This window comes from Lissotriton vulgaris, chromosome 3_1 (genome assembly GCF_964263255.1).
Source record: "Lissotriton vulgaris chromosome 3_1, aLisVul1.2, whole genome shotgun sequence".
In the NCBI taxonomy this organism is placed as follows: Eukaryota; Metazoa; Chordata; class Amphibia; order Caudata; family Salamandridae; genus Lissotriton; species Lissotriton vulgaris.
The window spans coordinates 611,735,764-611,753,362 of NC_141689.1; the positions used below are offsets into that span (position 1 = coordinate 611,735,764).

Here is a 17,599-nt window from a genome sequence, read left to right on the forward strand (position 1 = left end):
ATTCAAAACAGTATCTCTCTGAGCTCCACAATTGTAATTAATAAGGCATGAATCTGACAACCAAGTATAATGTTCAGTTGTCCTCAAGTGCAGGAGTAATGTCTTTCTTGCAACAGGAATATCCGTTAATAAGAAAAATCCACCAATCTGGTATTCCAATCTCTTTTAATGGTATTATTCTTCAATCCAATTCTTAATTGTCTTTCAGCCAACACGTGTTTCGTCTGATGCAAATCTCTGCATCAACAGACTTCATTAGGGCTGAAACCCAAACAAATATACAATATTAATTGTATCAACCAGTCCAATTACTAGTTATTAAATTACCCATTACCGAATTCACCGAAAGGGTATGTGATGCTTATCAAGTCAAATCGGGAGGCTACCAAAATGCCCATAAGAATGGAAAAGATCAAAACTCACCCAGGTGAAAAATGAATATATACCATATTTGGTAAAAGAAGGGAGTACAGAATTAAAGTAATCCCAAACGTACCATTTACGCACTTAGTAAATAGTGAAGTATTACCTCAGTCACAATTTAGTCTTGCCATAAACAATAATTCAAAGTATTCAAAAATTCGTTGAGACCAGTTAGAAGAACCTGGAACAAAGGTGTACTGTCCTAGTAAATCTCATATTTAGTAAAAGAATATATTTATAAACACAAAGTGCCTAATGCCAGAAATGATGTGCAGTACATCATTTTTTTAGTAGTTTGGATGCATTACTACATCCATGAACTGCTAGTATTTAGTAATAATAATTGTAATTATATACATAAGGTGCCTAATGCCAATAATGATGTGTAGTACATCTTTTTAGTAGTAGAGATACATTGCTACGTGCATAAACGACTGAAAGGATAAATTCACATGTATTTCCTCACCTATCTTCATAAACGTTAATCCTCTCCGAAAGGAACGTCAAACGAGATACAGCATATGTGGTATCTGGATACACTAGTACGTGTACCTGGAATAATAAACGAAATATCTTTTGAGCAACGGTATAATAGATCAAAACAGCCAAGACCACGAGTACGTGTAACAAAGAATGAATACCTTGAACGTTAAAAATTAATACAGAGTGCTCCTACAGTAATAAGTGAAAATGTATTAAGTTGATAATATTATTACAGAACGCATTCGTTTATTACACGAGTACGTGTAGAAAAACTATATATGGGAGCAATATAGCTCTTCAGAATAGCTCACGTTAATATAGGTACAAGCGTTTACCTGTCTACTGTCCACGATATCTCCTCATATATTTCCCAGCTTTCGCGTTCGCGTTCTCAATGGGCGCCATATTTAAATGCTTGTGCATGAACTTCAAACCTTGAGCGCCATGTTGTAAAGTCTAATTCTCTTGTAATCAATAATTATGACTACCTAGTTGTTCAAATTGTATAGAGATAAATTGTTAGTACGTAAATAGAGTTATTCGATAACTGGATGAAATTTAGCGCACTCTGTTAGTGTGGTAAAAAGGTCGACATGTTTCAGCCTTAATTGCCAAATGATCAGTAGGCTTTCATCAGGACCGATAAGAGGTGCAGTGAATAAAGGTGAAAGAATAGGCAAAATTATAACCTGATTCCTCTGGTAGTAGAAGGTCGCATTGTACCTCTACGCATAGTAGAAATTGCATCTTCAGGAAGGAGGGCGTACGGAGGGAGGTTATACTCAAGCCTTCACCTCCGTTCTCACAGCATGTGCTGTCTCTGCCACCCCTTCACCCGCAAAAGTTTAACGAAGTGTGCCTGCAAATGGATCTTCTAGCAAACTTGTGGACTGTATTTTTTTATGAGAAAATAAACAGTCACAGGTTTGCATCCTCAGCAGGTCCACTCAACACTTCATCCTTCCGATCTCCATGAAAAAGAGGAACCTAGAGTAGGTCAACAATAAACATTATTATTTCAGCCTAAAGCGACCCAAGGGTTTACAAGTGCTTTACAAATACACAGCATGATATGTTTTGCTCTTGTTTAAATCAGGTGAGCATTAGTAGCATCTCTTTGTCCCCCCCCCGCCCCCACTGTGGAACAGGTCTACCCCTGTCCTTGTCAGGAGTAAAATTCCAACCTTTTCTAGTTTAGAAAGAGAATGGGGGGCGGGGAGCTGCAAACACCCTTCAAAATAATCATACTAACATTGGCTGCATAAATCACGTAGGTAAAATTTAAAAGGCAGATATCTGGAATGACTAATAAGAACCCTGCATACTTTAAGACAATTCAAATAAGGTGGCAAAAATGTTTCCCCTTTGGTTACAATACCTACTTCTCTCACTTAATGTAACGGTTTCAAAACTGAAGTCATTTTAAAATGGCAAAGAGCATGTAGAAGAAAATGAAACTTTTTTAATTTTTTAATTTTCAGACCCCTCTGAATGAGAGTCTTGCGTGATCCTATATACTGCACAATACTGGTCTCCAAGCAGTTGAAAAAGAGTTGCTCATACAGGAAATACAGACCTAACTCGTATTAAATCTGATATTGAAGACTAGTTTTAAAATTTAGCTAGGATGCACAGGTTAACATGCATATATATTACAAGAGATCAGTACATAATGGCGTTTTTCTGAAAAGTGCAAATGTAGATGTTTTGATCAAATTATTTTAACTCTGGGAGATAGCAAGGACATTGGTAATTTTGTCTTGCATACAAGCATACAAATGGCTTTTTAATAACAGTTGGCGAATAAAATGTTGGTTAGAATCTGCTTAATAGGAATAGGCATCTTTTAAGACGCCTGCATATTTTTTTATAAAGGGCCAAGATGCCTTTTGTATCACAACATGCATAACAAATACAAAACAAGAAGAATCACAAATTTGCTAGCATTCGCGACAAGAATTTGCAATTCTATTAAGGACACGGAGGCGAGGATTATGCTTCTCAATCTTTACTAGAAGCTCACAGCAGCCAATGAAAATGCTTGCTTTTCATTCCAATAAACGTTAAACTGCATATCCCATCATGCTTTACATATAACCACGCCCCCTTAGTCCATAAGAGGCCTTAGCCTGCCGCCATCTTCCTCTTTCTTGCGGCGAACAGCTCCAACCGAACTTGTAACTCCAGAACTCTTCCAACGGGAAGGAGAACCTTCAGGCGAACCATCTTGTCATTCTTCGAGGCTCAATCACCCTTTTTTTCCGAACCTGAAAGAAAGGATACGAGACCGTAACCACCGTAACCATCTGGGTGGGCAAGCATTTTATAACTCCATATACAATGCCGGGTGGGATAATCCTCGCCTCCGTGTCCTTAATAGAATTGCAAATTCTTGTCGCGAATGCTAGCAAATTTGTGATTCTATGTCAGGACCGGAGGCTTCTGATTATGCACGTTTAACGCTTACTAAAAACAACAGAGGTAATATCCCCCACCGGCTTATAATAAAACGTCTTGAAGGTCGATTCCGACGACCAATCTGCACAATGCATAATATCACGAATGCTGGATCCCAACATGAACGATTTCGATGCCATAGCACCCCTGACAGAATGCGCACCAAACATGGTGATGTCAATGCCAGCTTCTTCCATCACAAATCGAAGCCATCTGGCAATGGTGGCTGCAGCCACAGCTCTGAACGGCTTTTGTAAGGCTATCAACAGCTGCGAACAGCCCTGAGGCCTAACTGCCGCAGTACATTCCTCATAAGTCTTAAGACAGTGAACGACACATAACTTTTCATTCTCCTGAAATGCATTATACGATACATGTGTAGACAATGTTTTAGTACGCCGAACAATCTGAAAAGAAACTCCTTCCGGAGTAAATACTCTACCTGTTATGTCCAGCGCGCGAACGTCCGATGATCTCCTACACGCCGAAAGGCAAAGCAACATAGCCAGCTTGGCCGAAAGCTGTTTCCTGGAAAGATCTTTGTTAGCTGGCCATTTGTCGAAGAGGTCTAAGACTCGCTTGACATCCCACAAACCAGAATATTTAGGTTTAGGGGGATTCTCCACCCTAATACCCTTCAACAATTTACACACGACAGGGTGCATACCGATAGGTCTTCCTTCCAGCTGAACGTGGCCCGCTGAGATGGCAGATCTGAAATTGTTGATCGACCGATAGGCCCTGCGAAGCCTTATCCGTCAGGAAATTCAACACATGGGGTAAGCCGGCCCCCACGGGATCCAAATGTCGTTCCACGCACCAACCCACCCAGCCTTTCCAGGCCGAGGAGTACCGTTTCCTCGTGGAAGGAGCCCAGGCCTGCTTGATGAAGTCTGCAGCCCTGCTCGAAATCCCTGGCACTTGCCACTGTTGCCTGAAAGCCTCCAGGCCATCAGCCGGAGCCTGCCCTCCGAGATCAAGGGATGTCTCTCCTGATGAGGGCCCAGCAACAGCCTCGTCGACTCTGGGAGGAGTCTGGGGAGGTCGCAGCTCCACTGCATCAGTTTGGGGAACCAAGATTGGGACGTCCACCAAGGCGTCACCATGACCACCTCCGCGTTCTGTCTGATTACCTGCGACATCGCTCTGGGGATCAGCAAGAAGGGGGGAAATGCATAGTGAACCCCCACTGACCAGTCCTGTAGAAAGGCGTCCGTCGCCTGAGCTAACGGATCCGGTCTCCAACTGAAGAATCGAGGGATCTGGAAGGTCAACCTCGATGCAAATAAGTCCGTCCCGAACGGACCCCAAATGTTCTCTAGCCACTCGAACATCCTCGGGCTCAACTTCCAATCGCTGAAGTCCCGGAGGTACCTCGAGTTCCAGTCCGCCACCTGATTGGACTGGCCCGGGAGATACTCCGCAATGACCGATATCTGGTTGCGGAGGCAATAATGCCAAAAGTCTTTGGCTATTTGTACAAGCATGGACGACCTCGTGCCTCCCAACTTGTTGATGTACCTCACTGCCGAGATATTGTCCAGACGCAGGAGGATACAGCAGGATGTCCGCTGAGGGGACAATGTTCTCACCGCGAACGACCCCGCCAGCAGCTCCAGACAATTGATATGGAGGGAAAGCTCCTCCGGGGACCAACGTCCTCCAGTGGAGATGTCTCCACAACGCGCGCCCCAGCCCCATCGGCTGGCGTCGGACTCTATCGTGACTTCCGGGAGTGAACCGAAGATCGCTCGGCCGTTCCAAGCGTCGACGTGTCCCAACCACCATTGCAACTCCGACCGCACCTCCTGCGTGAGGGGAATGCTGTCCGAGTACGAGAGACCCTTCTGAAGGTGTCTGATCTTCAGTTGTTGCAGGGCCCTGTAATGAAGCGGGCCCGGGAAAATCGCCTGGACTGAAGACGCTAGAATTCCTACCATTCTCGCCAGCGCTCTCAAGGAGACAGACTGGCTGCTCAGCAGTTTCCGGATCTCTTTCTTCAGATCTCGAAGTTTGTCCTTTGGAAGGCACATTTGGGCCATCACCGAATTCACCGTGAAACCCAGAAAATCTATAACTTGTGACGGAACCATGACAGACTTCTTGGTGTTTATAACAAACCCCAGGTCCTGCAAAATAGTCGTGGTCAGTTGGAGGTGTCGTAAGAGAGTCTGCCGACACTGGTCCACTAACAGTATGTCGTCGAGGTATATGATAAGACGAATACCCCGTTCTCGGAGGTACGCTACTACCGGCTTCATCACCTTGGTGAAGCACCAAGGCGCCGAGGAGAGCCCGAAAGGCAGAACCAAATATTCGTACCATCGGTCTCTCCATTTGAATTGAAGAAACCTGCGATGTGGGGGGAAGATTGGAATAGAGAGATACGCATCTTTCAGGTCCAGCCGGACCATCCAATCTCCCACCTGCAGTAGATCCGTTAAAAGATGGATGCCCTCCATCTTGAAATGATTGTAAGTCAGGAATTGATTGAACTCCCTGAGGTTTAAAACTAGTCTGTGTCCACCCCCTTTCTTCTGAATCACAAATATGTTGCTGCAGAAGCCGTGAGGGCACCGAATACTTGGTGCAATCGCGTGCTTCTGTAGCAAGGCCGCAATCTCTTCGTCTATGAAACTGGCCTCTAGTTGGGAAAAATGGAGAATTGGGGGTGCGCTTGTCTGAACTGGACTTGAGTAAAACTCCAGGTGAAAGCCCTGAATAGTCTGTAAGACCCAAGCGTCCTGAGTAAGGGCCTCCCACCGCCCCAGGCAGTGCCGAGTCCGACCCCCCAGGGGAAGAAGGGAAGTATCTGAAATTCTCACCTGAGCTCTGCTGGTGCTTGAACTTCCCTCGTCCATCTCCAGTCTGATATCTGTTTCTGTTGAACCTCCTCCGGGAGGGGTAGAAGGTTCCTCCTCGAGTTGAGTCAAAATCATTTCTGCCCCTTCCGAAGTCTCCTCTGTGGGGGCCAGGAGGACCTCCTCGGCCTGACGAGCGACACCCGCCTCGTCCGGCCCTGTGAAAAACACCCTGGCTGAGGGCGCGCTTGATGCCCGACTGGGCCTTGTCCAAGGCTGTAAAGGTACCGACATATTTGGAGACGTCCCTAACGAACTTGTCACCAAAAAGAAGGCCTTCTGCAAGGGGTCCCGGCTCCGCGTCAGCGAGCTCCGTTAGATTCGAATCCATCTTCATAAGCAAAGATTTTCTTCTCTCTGCCGAGACAGCGCAGTTCGCGTTGCCCAAAAAACATATGGCTCTCTGAGCCCATCCAGCGAGCACGTCCGGGTTTATGATGACTGAGGTGTCCTTGGCCACAAAGGCCATCTCTAGGATCTTTGCCAAGGGGCCGATGGCGTCTAACATTTTGTCCTGACACCCCCGCCACGCCCTATCCAGACCTCTCTTCGGGTCCTTGGTGAACTTCTTCAGAAAGGTGAGAAGGTTAGGATCAATCTCCGGTGTTTCCGCCACCTGATTTGGGATTTCCGGTCTAGGGCACTCTGAGCGTAAACGATTTCTTACATCCCTAGGGAAGCACTTACGTAAATTATCATGGATGTAAGCCGTGACCGCAGCAGGCGGCATCCAATCCTGTGATCTAGGGTGTACAATCTCCAATGGGTCAAAGGTGAACGGTGTATCATTCGGCGCGAGGCTCTTGGGCTGCGCCACCTTTGCCTTCTTTGGAGGATTGCGATCCTCTGAGGTGTCGGTGTCCGTATCAGTGTTCGTGCCAGTATCCGTGTCCGTGTCTGTGTCATGGACCCTACGTTTACTGGTGGCCTTGGCCCTAGCGTAAGAATGGTCCGCCGTGTCCGGCAGGGTAGCTAAGGCCTGCATGTGAGGCCAGGTGGCAGAGTCCCTTGAAGGGCCCGAGGTGGATGCATCACCCTTCTTCTTCTGAGGTTTAGTAAAGCCATGTCTTTTGGCAAAACCTTCTAGTTGTCGTCGGATAGGACGAAGGGCTGAGGCCAGTGCCTGGTGCACTGTCTGAGGGACAGTAGTTTCCACCGCCCTGTTAACGGAGGACTGGACCGAAGCGTCCAAAGCACTGACAAGGTTGTCCTCCAAGGCAGCAGTCTGCCTGTTCTCAAATTCCTCCTCCTCATAGTACCCCTCATTAAACTGCTCTTCCGACATTCTCACTGGGAATTCTTTCTAGGTTGTGGTCAGACAAACCAGGTACAAGGAGGGTCAGGGGGGGGGGGGGGGGGGGGGTCAGCCCACACAGCACACAAACTTTCACTACCTCAACCCCCTCAGCAAAGCTGTAATCAAGGCGGGCCAGAGACCCAGGCCACTGTAATACCCTGAGCATGTGCGCGCTCTAATTGGCCTAATTAGTATTTGTACCACCTCACCAGGCGATCGCTAAGGCAGAGGGATCCTTCCTAACACTCCTATGACAAATCGCAATTGAAACTAACAAACGCGGTTCGCGCCGCGACGTGCAGCCCAAGCGCGACTGAATCCTACCAGAAAATAGCCCAATTCAGCGCGCTTTGGGGTGCACGTCACGGCCGAGAGCCACCCGGCCTGAACGAGCGTCAGCGGCGATTAGGGAAGCCGTCTGCGCATGCGCTAACGCGCGTAGCCTACGGGGACAACACCGGGCTCCAGCAGGCTCCACAATTAAACTCCAGGCGTCCGTCTGCCTCCGGTCAACGACCGTCGCTACCCTCGCGCGAATACAGCGCGCTCCTGCCACCTGAGGAATCGATTACCTGTAAGACGGGCACAAAGGTGCTCCGCCGAAGCACAGCTACTCCCCCTGAAGAGGTAACAACCTCAGCACAATAGATAGCAGTATAATACCAATAAACAGTATAAACAATGTATACAGTGTCAAGTAATGCCAATCAAACATTAACAAGCGCAATAGAGACACAGAGGGAGTAAACAAGGTTGTACTTAGCTCTGTGAGCAGCAAAGAAAGAGGAAGATGGCGGCAGGCTAAGGCCTCTTATGGACTAAGGGGGCGTGGTTATATGTAAAGCATGATGGGATATGCAGTTTAACGTTTATTGGAATGAAAAGCAAGCATTTTCATTGGCTGCTGTGAGCTTCTAGTAAAGATTGAGCAGCATAATCAGAAGCCTCCGGTCCTGACATAGAATCTACCGCTACATAATATACATTTCTTTCATGTAGAATTTGCACTTTCTTCGTGCACACTTTAGTCCATCATAGCCACCATTCTAGTCTTAATAAGTTTCTTTTTTTCTCTTAACTAAGGACAACAAAATCGAGCGCTGGCAGACTCCATTTGACTATTAACCGCATCGCTGCGGCGGTTATTTTCACGCTGTGCTGCTTTTTTTCAAAAGATGCGTTAGATGACGAGCTCAGCTCGTCATCCGCACACGCCCCCCGTGGCTGATGACGAGCTGAGCTCGTCATCAGCATCGAAGGGGTTAAGTAGGCCTGGGCAAAATGTAATACAGGCAGGCGTACTTTTGTGTTATGCTTAGTGCACAAAATTCAAGAACTTATGCCACTTTGCGTAATTGCAGTAAAAATCTACAGCCAATATAGAGAACAGAACCTGAGCAGCTCTTTGCTGGGCTTTTGTTTAAATGCGCCCTCGCACCAAAAGTTATAGGACTGCTAAACTCTTGCATAAGTTAATTAAAAAAGAAAGATTTTCTAACACACATTTACACTTTATCCCAAACACTGCTGTAGTCATTTCTCATAATGCGGCGGGGAGGAGGGGCTTTTGTGGCAGAGAAGGGGCAATCATGTGCAAAGGTTTCCCAGAAGATAAACTCGGCTGTTTTACTAAACCACACAAAATACCTGAAGGTTGACTCCAAACAAGTCACCGTGAGACTTTTCTTCAGGAACTTTCTTATTGATTCCTGTGTGGTTCTATGATCAGTTGGGCAGGTTTCAATATAACTTCTCCATCACCAGCCGGAGTACAACATATCGTTGTTAATCTACTTATATTTCACAAAGGGGTTAAAAGGTGGGATTTGGAAAATTGATCATACAATTGTGACTTTATTAGGATTATACACGATTTTCCTTTTAAACACTGACAGGTGAGAAACAGAACAGCCATTCTCACACATATTATCTAACTTTCCTCCTGTTGCAAATTTTTATCACTCAGCTGTGTTTATTCAATAAAGGGTATTCCAAATCAAATATATTTTTTTGTAGCTAACTAACAACTGTTATAAATAAAAAAAATCAATCTAAAACAAATATTTAGTGTAGTTAGTCCACATTCACAGAACATAAGACAGGTTAGTCACAACTGTCTTTTCCAATGCATCCATATTTACAGTTCAAGACCTTTCTCTGAGCACCTCAACGAGTAAAAAGAAAGTGGGAATGGAGTGACCGCGTACCACTATCTTTACTTTTTAAACTTTATTTCGGCTTATAAGCAATAAAAGCACATGGAATAAAACATATACAATAATATTACTAGTGAACAGCATAGCATAAGGATTTAGTCAATTTGTTTGGGGGTGATTGATACCTCCATAGGCTTAAATTAATTGTTAACATAATTGCAAATCCAGCTATCTTGAACTTAAGTGAATGTGGCTTTCTAGGCAATAAAATAGGTTATTCACCTGCTAAAAGGTTAAAAGAATATAAAACTCTAATCCTATTATTCAACAAGAATTACCCTTCCTATTCTCCAACGATTGTACAGCTGCGTTGTTACTGTTTCTTATAAGGAATTCTTAACTCATACATTATTCTCCACACGCTCATCAGAAAACGAGAGAGAGCAAAGATTGACAATCTGCATGTGTCGTATCTCAGAATTCAGTGCTTCCTTATGTTCCCTAACTCCCAGTTTCTGACACACCTCCTTTGCAACACATAGATTGGGCAGAAAAAGATAATGTGATCAATGGTTTCTTTTTGATCCCCACAGGCCGGGCAATGCAACTGGTACACCCTTCCACTTTGCAGTAAAAGCCCGGGCAGGTAAAGTTCCATACTTGAACTGCAAGTAGAGACACCTGGTTAGGAGGTTCTATTTCGTCCAGGAAGTCATCTAGCTTGAAGGAATCCTTAACTGTTAGATAGTCATTTGTTAGGGTTTCACTGCTTGACTGGCTATACATACGATTATCTTTGTATCGCCAGTATGCAGTTTTAATATGTGATTTGGAACTAGCCCCAGCCTGGACCGGGATATTCCATAGAACCTCAAGGCTGATGGCTATTAATGTACCCTTTACATGCTTTAGCCATGGAATTCTGCTAGAGCCCACTTGGGACAAATTTTCTCTAACCCCTGTTGATAAGCAAGTAGCTCCGGGATGACCGAGATCCTCCATACCAATATAAGTCTGCATATTGTTCTGTGCATAATCCCCTCAAATGAAAGGTCAGGGCAGTGGCAATCCTTGAAGTCACACCACGGCCTGTTGCGGACCTTGGAGGAGCAAGTAAAAAGCGCTGGGAGGTGCGATGGCATGGTGATTGGAGCAACATTGTTCCTGGACCAGAAGTCGCCGCTCAAGGACTGTCGTACCTTTAATCAGGTGAGATGGCAGACGCACATAGGACTGAAGAGAAACTTTGCAAGAACTGAGGTGGGAAATAACTCACCCAGACTCTGGGACTCAGAGTACCAACCTACTGAAGTGTAGCAGGGAAATGGGTTGGGGAGATTGACTTAATAAAATTATGCAGCCTCGTCCTAGAAGAGGTTGACCAGGGCAACCATTAGTGCTCCTGAAACCTTGCAGCAAAAGCAGACATTGACAAAACAGAACTCACCTGGACCGACCACCACTGCGTCCACTTCAGCTTCCAGAAACCCATCCCACATCGCTGCACCCCACAGATCCCTAGACGCCGCTGGGGCAAAGTCACCAAGGATCTACTTCAAGCTCACCTCGCACTCAAACCCCCGACCAACCCCACCAACCCCGAGGAGGGGGCCCACACCCTCAGACACTGGATGGAAGACTGCGCCAACACCTTAGCCCCATTGAGACAACACAACAACAGGGACACCAGCCAGCGTGCCAGCTGGTTCACCCCGAAACTCCTTGCCTCCAAGCGCGTCTGTCGGAGACTGGAGAACACCTGGCGCTACGAGAAAACGCCGGACAGTCACGCAGCCTCAAGGACGCCATCCGCAACCACCACCACCTCATCAGGACCACTAAGAAGGCCTCCTTCAAGGACCGCCTCGACAACAACACACACAACAGCAAGGAGCTCTTCGACATTGTGAAGGAACTCTCAAACCCTGGCTCCTGCACCAACGACATCCCACCAACACAAGCCCTCTGTGACGCCCTCGCGGCATTTTTCCACCGCAATGTCACCGACTGCGGCGAGACAGCAGCCCTCATCCTCCTGGTCCTCTCCGCCGCCATCGACACCGTCTGCCATCACACGCTACGCACACGCCTCCACGACGCAGGGATCCGCGACATGGCCCTGGACTGGATCACCTCCTTCCACTTCGACAGAACCCAAAGAGTCCGCCTCCCCCGTACCACTCAGGAGTCACACCAAGACTATCTGCGGCGTACCGCAAGGATCATCATTCAGCCCGACGCTCTTCAACATTTACATGGCTCCACTCACACGCATCGCCAGACTCCACGACCTCAACATTATCTCGTATGCCGACGACACCCAGCTGATCCTCTCCCTCACCAAGGACCCCCTCACCGCCAAAACCAACCTCTATCGTGGCATGAAGGCTGTCGCCAACTGGATGGAAGACAGCTGACTCAAACTAAACACGGACAAGACAGAGATCCTCCTCCTCGGACCCAACCCCTCCGCCTGGGACGACTCCTGGTGGCCCTCCGCCCTGGGCACCGCTCCAACGCCAACCAACCATGCACGCAACCTGGGAGTCATCTTAGACTCTAAACTCACCATGTCCAAACAAATCAACGCAGTCTCCTCAACCTGCTTTTACACCCTCCGCATGCTCCGCAAGATCTACAGATGGATCTTTACAGACACACGGAAAACCGGCACCCACGCCCTCATCAGCAGCAGACCCGACTACGGAAACGCCCTCTATGCCGGAGCCCCATCCAAGCTCATCAGTAGACAACAAAGAATCCAGAACGCCTCCGCACGCCTGGTCCTAGACGTTCCCCGCCGAGACCACATCACCCCCCACCTGAGAGACCTGCACCGGCTCCCCGTCGACAAAAGAATCACCTTCAAACTCCTGACCCACGCACACACAGCACTCCACAACACTGGCCCAGAATACCTCAACAGCCGACTGTCATTCTACATACCCAACAGACAACTCCGCTCTCACTGGCCACAGTCCCTCGCATCCACAGAACCACCTCCGGGGGAAGATCCTTCTCCCACCTGGCCGCCAAGACATGGAACGCCCTCCCTCCCCACCTACGACGAACAGAAGACCCACAGACCTTCAGGAGTCTACTCTACTAGTGCCAGGACACCCTCTGGTAACAGGCGCGCTCTACAAATTAATTACCATAATATAACATACTCAAAACCTGGCTCTTCGACCGCTAGCTGTGGCCACCCTCCCCCATCGTCTTGAGACCCTCGCGGGTGTGTAGTGCGCTCTAGAAATTTCCAGATTTATTGATTGATTGATTGACTATACAGCGGCAGAGGCCATAAAACTTACTGGAACTTTGAGACTGGAGACTTCCCTTGGGGCTAAATTGTGACAGAGAGATTGACTTAACACAAATATGCAGGTGAAGAGCAATGTACCTCATTTAGATTGGGATCCGTTTATGATAACAAGCAATCCTGGTTATCAAGAAAAAGTAGTTTAGGATTAACGAATATATAAATCGAGCCTCTCTGAAGCCACTGGTCAAGCGGCTGCGTTTAGGCCCTGATCAGGGATGGAAGCGTGAGACTAACTTGCTAGAGTATAGCTCTACACTCTGTACTTCCTACCTACCACACCCTGAATGAGTCGCAGAACAGGCAAAAAACACTGCGGCCCACTGTATACAAATGACAGCAAAAATATAAAACACGGATTAAAATCACAGAATATCAACAGCATGTTGAGGAAGAAGGATGACAGCCACCTGACTGAGGAGTACTGCACTCTCCTCTATAAATCAGTCTTCCACTCTTTACATCAGTCTTGGAGCACGTTTTAAAGCAGTCCGCAGGGTGATAGCAGAGGTAGTGGTCAATACTGAAATGAGCTGCAGACCAAGTGAACCATCAAGAATTAGAACTAGTAGAAAGATCCTCATCAGGTCTCACATTGAAGTCTGAAACAAAGGGAAAATTTTGAGAAAAGGGCAGATTGAAAACTCTTCATAAGAAATCTGAAACGCTTGTGAACTGAGCAAGACATGACAGTATGAGGGTGCATAACATCATGGATTACATAAAACAGCTGTTTGCTTTGTTGTTGGCTCTTAAAAAAGTAGATGAAATTCATATTGAAAGGTTCCACACAGTAATGTAAATGTATGTGTCTTGTAAAGCGCACTGCTGCCCTGAGGCGTCGTGGCGCTGTAGACCGCTGGGGAACCCGTCCTGGCTATCCCTGTGAGATGGTTCCTACTGGGTATCTCCAAGGTGAAACCAGGCATCCCGGGCGAATGTGGGGGGCTGTTGTAGAGATGAGGCAAGCTAATGCCCAGAGTTGCCGAGTGTGATCCCTGGTTAGAGTAGGCACCGATGCGAGAATTATCGAGTCCGCTGACCCTGGTCCTGGCTGTTTTTTGGAGGGTTTGAATAGGGGAAGGGAAAAGGTTTATATAATGTTCAACTTGGGAAATGGGTTTAAATGGTAATTCCATACTAAAATTGAAAGTCGCTGATAAGCAACATTCAAAGCACTGATGTCAGTGGATTGAACTCCCCGAATAAGAGAATGTGTGAGTACTCCACATTTCAGGAATTTGAAACAAATCTGAATAGAGGTGTTTCTGGGAGGATGGAAACTGAACACTGCACTATCACACCCTTATGCATGCTAGGGGAGACGGGGGTTGTAATCCTCTGTGGACCCCACTTAACCATAACTGGAACCCAGTGACCCCCATGGAATCATTACTAGAAGGTGAGGATCCGGGCCTACGTACCTTTGGCTGATTTGAACCACAAAACAAAACACACAAAAAAAGAACCAAGTATTCAACCAAATACACAAATTATGAAATATACACAGATATCAAAATGTTAACTTACATGGGAATTTTGGACCTTTTCTAAATTCAACTGAGGTCATATTTTGTCTAACGCCAGTCAGTCAGTCATAAAACTTTATTTCGATTCACAAGAAGAATCATAAAAGTATACATTTTTGAAACACAAGTTACAAATGGCTGTCAAATCTATAAATTCAGGTTGTTATCATACAATGAATTTCAACCACATTTTCAGCACATTACCGAAAATAGTTACAATCCATATATAAAAAAAGGGTTGACAAAATTCATAAAGATCCGAAAAGGGCAAAATGTGCAGTAATAAAGTGCATTATGCAGCTTGAAAAATTTTGGGTATCACATATATAAACCAATTCAACCTTTCACGCTATCCATCCTATTTTGCCCTGTACTCTTTAAATAAATGTTTTCTCTGTGTTCCCACTGAAGCAACCAAATTTCTTTAAAACAGGGTCATATTTTCAATATCGTTTCCTAATAGTGAGTGCCAACATAATGAAACCCCCCCTTTTCTGAATCGTTTTTGGCCACTATAGGTGTGGCAGGGTATACTCAGACATGAGTCCCTTTCTCACTGCACCATCAGGATTCAAGCAAGCCGGGCCGAAGACGGCTGAAATGCCAGAAACCGGTCCCCGGTAGATTGTCTCCTTTCTGGTGAAGAATTGGCTTGGTAGTTTAGTCTGCCCTGTTCCCATGATGCACTGGGCCAGGGACAGACTGATTTGCATATAGCCAGGTTCTGAGCTGGGATGGTGCAGTGAGATAAATAACGGTGATGGATCAAGCCCTGATCTTTGGACTGGGTAAGAGTGGTCTGCTTAATTCAGACACTCTGTTCATCACCACCCCCCTTTTCTGAAACATAATGAAACTAAGCATGGCACTACATATAGCAGCAGTATGCAGTGATTTTAAGTACTCATATCCTTCTTTGTAATTGCAGGGTCGAATATCCATTAAAATAGGTTTGATAAACCGGTTTCTCAGGATTTTATAAAGAGAGCAGAAAAGAACAGAGTGCATTGTTGGGATTTGTTATCACATGGGCAAGGGCGTAGCCTCTCACACCAACCCCCTTGCTTTCGAAAAGCAAATAGAAAATGCAATACATTGAGTCGAAATCTCGTCAAATAAAAACGCCATTGTGTATGTGCAGTAAATGATAAATAAAATTGGTGCTGCAATTTACCCAAGCGATATATTACTTTTTCATCATTTTTTACCAAACCCAAGGTATTACGGTAAGCGTTCTTAATTACCATCTTTGTACCCTGCTCAATAAATTCTGGGTTTTCATAAATATGTCCCAAGCCGATTTTATGGAAAGTTTCCTTCACATACGACAACCATGGGATCTGCATAGCATGATCAAGCTTTATGCAATCTTTCAGAATATCTTTCGAGAGCTGCAGATCCTCAGATAACCAAATTTTTCTCCATAAAAGTAATGGAGAGACATGAATAATATCACTCACAAATTCTATACCCATCTCTGTATGACAAAAGAGGTTTGGTGAACTAATTGGGATTGACAAGAGACGCTTTAAGAACTTGGTCTCCATAACTTGTATTTGGGTACATTTATGTGTCCCCCACACTCTTGCCCCATAAGTGGCGACAGGCAGGCATTGAACGTTGTACAAGGTCTTCAGTTCGGCAATTGGTTTTTGACCCAGTTTACTTGAAAAACGAAAAAAGGGCCTCTATAGATCGCGTGGTCTTTTGTACTCGAGCCGTTATTAGTGGATCCCAGCTCAAATTTTTATTAAAGAGATTTCCCAAATAGTTAAAATTTACTACTTTTTCAATAATCAAATTATCTACAACAAACTTACGACTTTGTCTAACGCCCTTGCAGTGCTCCCATGAATCAATCTGAGGATACCCACTACATTTTTTACCTAAAATTTCACAATTCCTTCACATTTATACAACCTTTTAAATGTTTCAATGTATATGTTGTTTGTTTATTTATATATACACAAGTGGTATTAATCTGTTAATATTATTTAAATTTCTAAGCAGTTGCAGACCCCCTCAGTTGGAGTCGTGGACCTCCAGGGTACCCCAGACCACAGGGTAAGAATAACTGCAACAGACCAAAATGAAAGTCTTGTTGAAACTTTTTGAGGAGAACTCTGTATCAAATTAGAAGGTCAAAATCCTTCAGATTACTAGCTGGGTAATTACATTCATTTTATAAAACATCTGTAAGTAATTTGCCAAAGATCATGAAACAAGTGTTCAAATTTAAAGAAGACAGATAAAGGTAACCGAATTCATGGGTAATACAGATGAAGCAGTGCTATACAAACTGGGTAGGAACACTGGGGTATGCTAGTCATGCAGACAGATAATGCCATTAAACGTAGACATTAAAATATACATGAAGGAATTAGCCAATAGGCCTGCTATGATGTTGCTGAATCTGATACATGAAATCCAATCAGGTTTCATCTGAGACAAAAAGATGACAATATTAGGAGGGCGGGACACCTTATCCTCACATTTCTGAAACAGAAACTTCCAGAACCCAAAGAGGTCCACAAACCTCCTACCTCCCAGCATTCCCACACTCCTGACAAAAAGCTACTCAACTCGTGTGGATGGACCTCCCACCGACAACAGAAACAGATCAAAACAAGATGTTTAGATCCCAGCAGGTACCCGACATGTCTGTCACATAAATGCGAGGAAAAGGCACAATGTAGGATACACACAAATTGAACTACCTAGGACTCCCCTGGTGTCTAGTTTTCAGAAATCTCTGGGTTTAGCAGGATTCCCTGCTTGCCGAATTAACCCAAGCGCAAATAGTGCAACAATTCAGAATAGCAAGCAAGAGAAAATTGAGATTTCGACCCACTATGCTGGTTATGTCGAAACAAAGCCCCATTTCCTCTTTCTGGTCATGGGATGTGGATGCTCTATACCCCAGGGAGAGAAAGCCTGTTGGACCTTCATGGGTGGGACAACAGCCCAATGCCTGGGCAGCCCGTCTTCTAGCCCACCAGGAACCTCCAGTATGCGCCAGGGGGCTGCGTTGCAGATAGGTGTAAAAAGGGGCGTGGCCTCTTTACACGTCT

At 45.6% G+C, this 17,599-nt stretch overlaps 1 protein-coding gene across 6 annotated transcripts in view; it reads right to left on the reverse strand.

The window, feature by feature from the left end:
• Positions 1–17,599, reverse strand: part of LYSMD3 (LysM domain containing 3) — an 82,745-nt gene that overhangs the window by 52,146 nt on the left and 13,000 nt on the right. For 2 of the 6 annotated variants that reach the window (XM_086960908.1, XM_086960905.1), the window contains one exon: positions 890–975. The exons of 2 other annotated variants lie outside the window; for them this stretch is intronic. The gene's annotated coding sequence lies outside the window, so the exon portion shown is untranslated. Of the gene's footprint in view, positions 1–889; positions 976–13,409; positions 13,602–17,599 lie in introns of all 6 variants that reach the window. 2 more of the 6 variants (XM_086960909.1, XM_086960906.1) reach the window with 1 other exon arrangement.